Genomic DNA, 8,009 nt, shown 5'->3' on the forward strand with positions numbered 1-8,009 from the left:
TCATTAGCATCACTTGGATGTCTCAAAATATTAGGGATGCACCATATTGGATTTTTTGCCCATAAAAGATATTGATGTATCTAATTTTTCCCCAACTAATTTCAGTGATCATCAAGTCTCTTCTGTAGTGGAATTAACATCATATTAAACATGCACACTCTTATCGTGGCGGCCCACTAGCAGATGGAGACATGAAATACAATACTGTGCAATGTATGTAATATTCACTCATTGTGCAAAGTAAGAAAAAGCATGTTGGCCGACTCTAATGGCGTGCCAATATTATCACGCATCCCCACAAAATATACCCACTGCACACATTGTCCCCGGCTGTATCTCCCCAGTTTCTATATTAAGTAACGAGGAGCCAATAAGGAACCTGACAAACACATGAAAGCTTGAGTCGGGCTTTTATTGCTCACTTTTACATCAAACACAAGAACAGTCAACACGTCTCTTTTGGCCACAGTTTGCTAGTGTCTGAAGGTGATATGACAAGTTTGTTTTTCATGCTTTTATTTTGGGTTTCATTTCCTAAAGCTCAGTCCAGTTCCACGGCCCTTTGGCACAAACGTCTGAAGAGACCCACTCCTAAAAGACATTAACGTTTTCTTAAAATACAGAAGGACAAAAATAGCAGAGACGCAGTAAATGCCATGCAGGTACATTATTACATGAAACTTCTGAAACACAATTTGACCAGGCTTAATCAATATACCTTATGAATCAGCATGTTGTACATGACAGTGTCTTTTGGAACGAGATCTCTCCACCTGCCACCAGGACACACAATGAAACAGCAGCAACGGCCAAACACTTCAATATCTTCATTTAATTTTGGTTTCATATAACCACCATTGACCTGAGCAAAGGGGGAAACATTGGAAAGCAATACACAGCCTTTTACTCGGCTTTGGTCCCTGAAAAAGTGGCACTATCATCATGAAGCTGTATTAAAGCACATTAGTAATAAATGTTGGAACAGACTGATAAACAGGGACAGTGTTGATATTTTATACATATTTCCTGTTGGATAATGCAGCTGGATTTAAGGCCATTTTAGTCACAAGAGAAACAAATCACAAAACATCTGTCGAGACAAAACCAACACATAAATTGTTAAAGGTGTTCAGGCTGAATGTGAGGCAAGTTTTGACACATCGCAGTAGAACAAGCACAGGAATACATCTGAATTAAATTAACTGAAATTAAAAGTAAAAAATTAAAAGAACACTTCAGCCACAAAATTATTATTTGTATACCAACTACCATTACCTTGCATTTGTGAAGAAAACTGTTTTTTAATGCCTCACTGATAAACGGAGAATCCAAAAAGGTGACATTCTTCGTGAGTTGAAGTAAACATTTAACAACAGCAAAACTACATCAGAACATGTGTTAACAAACTCTCACACAAATCATGCAGTATAATCTAAGTCTCATTTATCCACTCGTGCTCAGTACTTCCCTAACACGTGCATTTTCGCTAAAACGTAACAATAGAAAAACCATTTACTTTTGAATAGCACGCCCTGTGCCTGAGCGTGCACGTGTGTATGTGTATCAAACACATCCGTGCACTGTTTGTACTGATGAGTTTTAATTGGAAAGTTTTAGCAAATATGCATGTGTCTGGGGAAGAAGTGAGCGTACGACTGGTACTAGTTTTGCTGTTGTTAAACGTGGTCTTATTATCTTAAATTCATGACGAATGTTTACCATTTTTGGATTCTCCGTTCGCCATGGAGGCGTTAAAGACTTCTTCACAAATTCAAGACAACATGTGGTGAGTAACTGATATACACATTGTTTGTAGATGAAGTATTTCTTTAAGCAGCTTTGGTTTCCAGTTGTTAGCTAGCTGCCTTCAAATGGGGTCACTGTCTTCGTGAGTCCATATGAACATTACGGAGAATTTCTATGCACCGATTTATTGTGTAAATATCTTTTATTTTGGCAAAATAACAGTCCTCTGCCACTGGTTTATCTTAACCTTTTGCTTTTGTGTGATTTTATACATTGTTTTTCAGGTAAACTCTGCCTAGTACACCTTTAATATTACCTAATGCTGTCGTTGCTAGTGTCTTTTTTTCCACTCAAAACCACGAGCTCACCACTTCCATTTGAAGGCAGCAGCTGTGAACACCGTGTGACTGAGACACCTGACGAGAGCAGAGCCATCGTTAACGTTACCAGCAGCACCTGTGTTGTGAGGAAGGCCTGTGCACAATGCTTCTTACTGAGCACGCTCATTGTTTCACCGCAGCACCACACACAGTGGTGTGACCAAAATAATGTGATTTTCCAAAGCTGAAACACTTAGTGAACATATAGGGATGACAAGAGAGGAGAAAAGCTCAAGAAACACAACAGAACTGGAATGATAAGTTTAAGGTCAGTCCGAATCCGAGCTGGCACACACTTAACATAGCACACATGCAGGTCGTATGTTGCTACCTAACAAAACTTCTGGGTATGGTTGCACAAAACACTTTAGGTTTTCTCCTTAAGTATGACACTTAAGGCTCAACTGAGGGGCTTATTTAAGGGTGTTTCCCAGATTCCCTTAAAATGAAAAACAATATGGCATTTACTCCCTTGAAAGAGATTTTAAAGTGGTAAAAGTTTCCCTGAAGTTTGTTTGCTTGGACTCACGCTTGTGACACGTGTTATGGCCTCATAACGTTGGGCTATAGATAGTCCAAAAAAAAGGCAGACGAAAAGACGACAAGAAAACCAAATTCGTCCTGGAAAAAAAGGTTGTACCTCTGAAGGTTTACAATAGTAGACAGCACCTATTAAAAGTAAATGTGATCCCCAAATAGCAGAAAACAACGACTGTGGGAGGAAACTGCAATGGAAATTGATTCAGTTAATACTCTTTTTTTTTTATCCTTACTTTGGTAGCTAAGGGCTTTTGTGCAGTGGTTTAGGGATTCCTTAAGGGTGAGACCAAGACAAGGAGGAAACCTTAAATACTTAAGTGAACAGCCTAAAGGAAAAGACTTAAGGGTGTTTTGTGCAACCGATTTTATTTTGAGGAAACCTTAACTCGGACTTAAAGGAGAAGCTCAACTTAAGGTGTTTTGTGCAACGGCCCCCGGCTTTTTGTGGTGAAAAAGAAATGTAGCAAAGCGAGGTGTAAATTTGCTCACATTCAGTCTGAACACTGTCAAGTAACACTTGTGGAGGAAACCAAACACTATAACATCAGCACAGTTATTAATGTTCACGTCCCCTCGTTCAGCAACACTGACAACAATCTCTTGTTGCAGATAAACACGTACACTTAGAAAAATATCTCTGAACAAGTTCATGACAATAGAAAAATAGTTTCTGCCCTCATATACTAAATAATATCCACAGGAATGTTGACACAACACCTTCAGAGGTTTGTTTAATTAATCTGTAGAGAGTCAGACGCTGACACACAGTGCCAGCCAGACCAGCAGGGTGGGAGCACCTCAGGTATCTGACTGACTTAATCAGCCGTTACGTTACAGCACGAGAGGCAGGAATCACTGAGGACGTGTTCCTGAGACTGAGACCGCCCCCCTTTAGGTTGCAGTACCGCCCTGGAGAAAAGAGCTTTTCAGGTAAGAAGAGAAAGAAAATGTGGTTTTAACTTTGTGGGAAAGGCGTCAGAAGAGACTCAGAGCCTGTGGCACAAATCTGAGATGCAAGCATTAAAACCTGCTCTTTTTCCCCCACAGTTTATTTTTGCTCCAGAAATGATCAGATATACGGCTCTGATGTGACGCTGACAAGCTTCAATATGTTTCACCAGTTATGAGACCACACCTTTAGTTTTGCCACCCTTAACCACCATCAGTGTCATCTCTGCTTTTCATTATGATTTGGCCAACTTATTTGGGGGGCTGCACAGCACCGTGCTTTCACTGACAATATCAACAACAACAGCTGTTTCCAAAAAGTGCACTGAGACTTCCTGCACTTGAACGAAAAAGGGAATTAAAAAACCCTTTCATATAAATACAAGGCAACGCACCAAACGTGACAAAGTTTGCCACAAATACTCAAAATATTCAACTCGAAATATTTTTAGTTTAAATATTCTCATATAAAACAATGATCTGGTTTAAAAAGTTTACAGGATACAATTTGTATCAACAAAGAGCGGTGTCATCTGGCTAATAGAGAGTGTGTCGACCAGGCAAGAGTTAGTTTGGCTTCACACACAGTTCCTCAGACATCGAAATAATCCCATTGGTGGAGATAATTAAAGAAATACTAATATTATAATTTCACACAATAAATGCTTTTCAGAGTGCTTTACATTTAGAGACCTGAAAATACTTTGAAAGAGAAGAAGAAGAGCAGGAAAGAAGCAGTTGTTTAAAAAATACTGATGAGAAATTAATTACAGTAATTTACTTGTGGTATGAATTCTTGCAATTTTTTTGACATTTTATAGATTGAATAATAAATTAATTATTTAAAATAATTGTAAGTTGCAATTGCTGCACAGAGCATTACTTTTGATACTTAAAAAATACTTAATTTAGACTTGCCAAAATAAAACAAGTCATGTTAGTAAGTATTCAGTGAGGTATAAGTTCATGTCCTTGATGATCATAATTGAATTAAGAAAATTATCACTGCTTATATTTTTGTAATTGAAAAAAAAAAAAGTCAAGAACAAACCAACTGGCGGCAATATAACCATAACCCTAAAGCCATGTAGGCCACACATGAAGAAGAAGTTGTTAGCCAATCAGAAGCCTGGAAAAAAAGCTATAACTTGAAGACTACCACAGGGCGTGTGTCAACATGGCACGTTTTTTTTTCCTGGCCTCCAGCGTCTTTTTTGAATGGCTCCCAATGTTTGGCAAAAAAAATTTGAAAATCTAATGCAGCAGTGACTTTTGTGTTTGACGCCTCTGTGTCTCACTATAGTGGAAGAGTAACTGTAGATTAATGTGTAGACATGTGAAAAGTCCTGCAAGCACGGTTAGAACTAGCACTATTTTGATCACTTCTGCCATTGCACAAAATGCTGCTTCGTTTGTGACGCCTCACAAGTGAAATAACAGTGCGCACTTTGATGTCACAGGCCAAAAACTCTGTTTTAATATCTGTAAATATTGATGTTTACATGCACACCATTATTCCAAGTATGACAATATTCCAAATTTGAAACTTCCTGTCCCATTTGAATTTTCCAAATTAGGCCTTATATCGAATGTGCCAAATGTTTCGAATTCTCCAATGTAGATGTGAGAAATGTGGATATTATTCAGGTTTTAGGAGCATTTTTTGGACGTGTATACACCACATTCAGAATAAGCGTCTTAACTGGGATCTTCACCACAGTTTGCGACATACAGCATCTCGCCTGTTCATGGTGGGCTCTGTGCGTTGTCATGGATATGAAGTACACAAACAACTCACCAACAGTTTGGCAAGGCGCATGTGTAAAAGGAAAGTCTACATTTCTGGTCGGAAGGAAAAACACAGCTACTTTTAAACATTATTAAAGACTTGGATATCGATAGGTTTTAAGATATGCACAAGTCCACGAAGTAGCAAAATAACAAGCGCTCCAGCTGTTCCACATTTCCATATTTTGATGTGATAAACAATATGTTATGGCATGTTAGCAGCAGTGTGCACGGCTGCATGTAAACAGAAGTGTTAGTGGAATATTCATCTTCATTAGTCATGTAAACAGCTCGCTATGACTGGTGTCTTTCTCAGAATAATGGCAGAACATTTTGTGCATGTAAACGTAGTTATTGAAGGATTTTTTTGAGCTTTACAAAAGGCCTGTTTTAGTGAAATAAAATGCAGTTTGCGTGTGAACAAAAGACCAAAACACATGGTAAAAGCTACACGTACATGTGGAGGAGGCGTAAACCTCTGTGTTTTAATTTAACCAATGAGATTATTTATGCCTCTGGGAAAAGTCTGAAGAACTAAAAACGACTATCTTTAGGTGATCCCACATGTTGTCATGATATTAAGTGTCTGGTAATAAACTCTGTGGGAAGATTTTCATTCTCAACTCTTGCCAGTCTGTTCCTGTCGTTTACTGCAAAGCTGTGAGTCTAACTGAAGGGTACAAAAGAGTTTTACCCTGTTTGGGGCAGTGAAACCTTCCCTGTGGTGTCACCACTGACAAAGGAGACCCTGTGTCTCATGCACGACAGACATTCACACACATAAAAGGTAATAAATTAACACATATTTTAAATTATAATCAAAATAATACCAACAATCTTATTTCCACCTCAAGATTTCCGGTGAGCAGCAGCACCTTTACGTGATTTATGTGTTTTAAAGATGGAAAAAACAGACGGTGTGTTTAAAAAAGCAAACATCAGTACTGAAAGCTGATGGAGCGTGAAGTCAGCTGACAGGGCTATCCTAGCAGAGGAAATAAGCTCATTCAAAAGTCAACACCAGCTTGGGGTTTTCGAGTGGAGTTTTTGCGATCTGCTTTTGTGGGTGCTGCTTCAGTTTCACTTCCCTGTGGGGGGAAATCCACCGAATATCACCACAACATCTCATCGGCCACCTGTTAGCACAGAAGAGAAACCCCTGATCCGTTTCTTGAGCTAATTCGAGCATTAAATACAGTAGGATATACTGGCAATGGGTAATTAAATTTTCTATATTATTCCACACACCCCACGCTCATCATCTCAGTGACGGGAAAACAGAAGTATTTCACTCAGATGGAAAGTATGAATTTTAGCTCGACTTATACCCTGATATGATTGCCAAAAAAAACAAACAAAAAAAAAAGACAAAAAGTGCCAAAAACAATAATTTGAAAATATGTAAATAACTTAAAATATAACAAATAAATTAATTTAAAACGAACAATACTGTCACCCTTGAAACACCTTAAAAGCCTCCCTAAGCACGCCAGTGTTGCAAACATCAAACCCCAACCTTCCCTGATCTTAAGTGCTGAAATATCAGACATATTTATAGAAAATATGGCGATCTGGGGATTTCCCTTTACAAAAATACCATTAAAATTAATGAGACATCTTCCCTGCAATGAAAATACGCAGTTCTTCAACAACTTGGAATACTTCACCTGCAAAATGAGCATTTGTGCATCAAATACTCACCACTGGTTGCCTTGAATCTATAAAGAAAACTTTGTTTTTTCTTACATGCCTTGTCTGTGAACGAAGAATCCAAAAAAGCTGAATATCCTTCATAAATTGGAGTATACGAGGTCTATGGTCAACAAAACAAAATTAAAACTATATCAAAACATCCATTTACCCACTTTCACACAGCTGCAAAATAACCCAAGTCTCAATTATCCAGTGGTATCAGCAGTACTTCCCAAACACATGCATGTTTTGGCTAAAACGTCACAATATAAAACACTTCTACCTACGAGAAGCGACCCTTGAACATGCCTGCCTGAGCATGTGATTTGCCCATGCATCAAACTGTTTGTACCTGGTCCCATGAAAGTGTTTTCTGTGGTGGCTAAATTGTGGAACCACGATGTCCAAGTCTGTCATGTGATGCCATTGGGCCTAAAAAACCTCCTCCCATAGACTTACATTATGAAAGAGACATCTGTAAATCAGTGGATACGTTTTTTGAGGGTCACAACAAAAAAAGGAGGCAATTTACTATCAGAATCTGATCCATTTGGTCTGATGACATTCGCATTTTTTATCCCCATTTGAGTTAGCTAAGTGCTAAAATGGAAGTAGCCAGCTCAGCTAAATGGGCCCAATGATGCAAAAGCAGTAATTTTACAGCAGTCAAATGTTTTTGGCTTCATATGCTACTGAACAACTTACAAGGAGTGAATTGGGTCCCACTTGTATCCAGTTCTCGTTATACATCCAGGGTTTGGATTGACGTGTTTTAGTCGTAAGGTTTTACGGAAATGCATGTGTTTGGGAAGCACTGAGCATTCAGATAAATGAGATTTGGATTATGCTGCACAAGTTTTGTGTGAGTTTGGAAACTGATGCTTTGATCTAGTTTTGCTGTTAAATGTTTACTTC

This window comes from Epinephelus fuscoguttatus, linkage group LG13 (genome assembly GCF_011397635.1).
Source record: "Epinephelus fuscoguttatus linkage group LG13, E.fuscoguttatus.final_Chr_v1".
NCBI lineage: Eukaryota > Metazoa > Chordata > Actinopteri > Perciformes > Serranidae > Epinephelus > Epinephelus fuscoguttatus.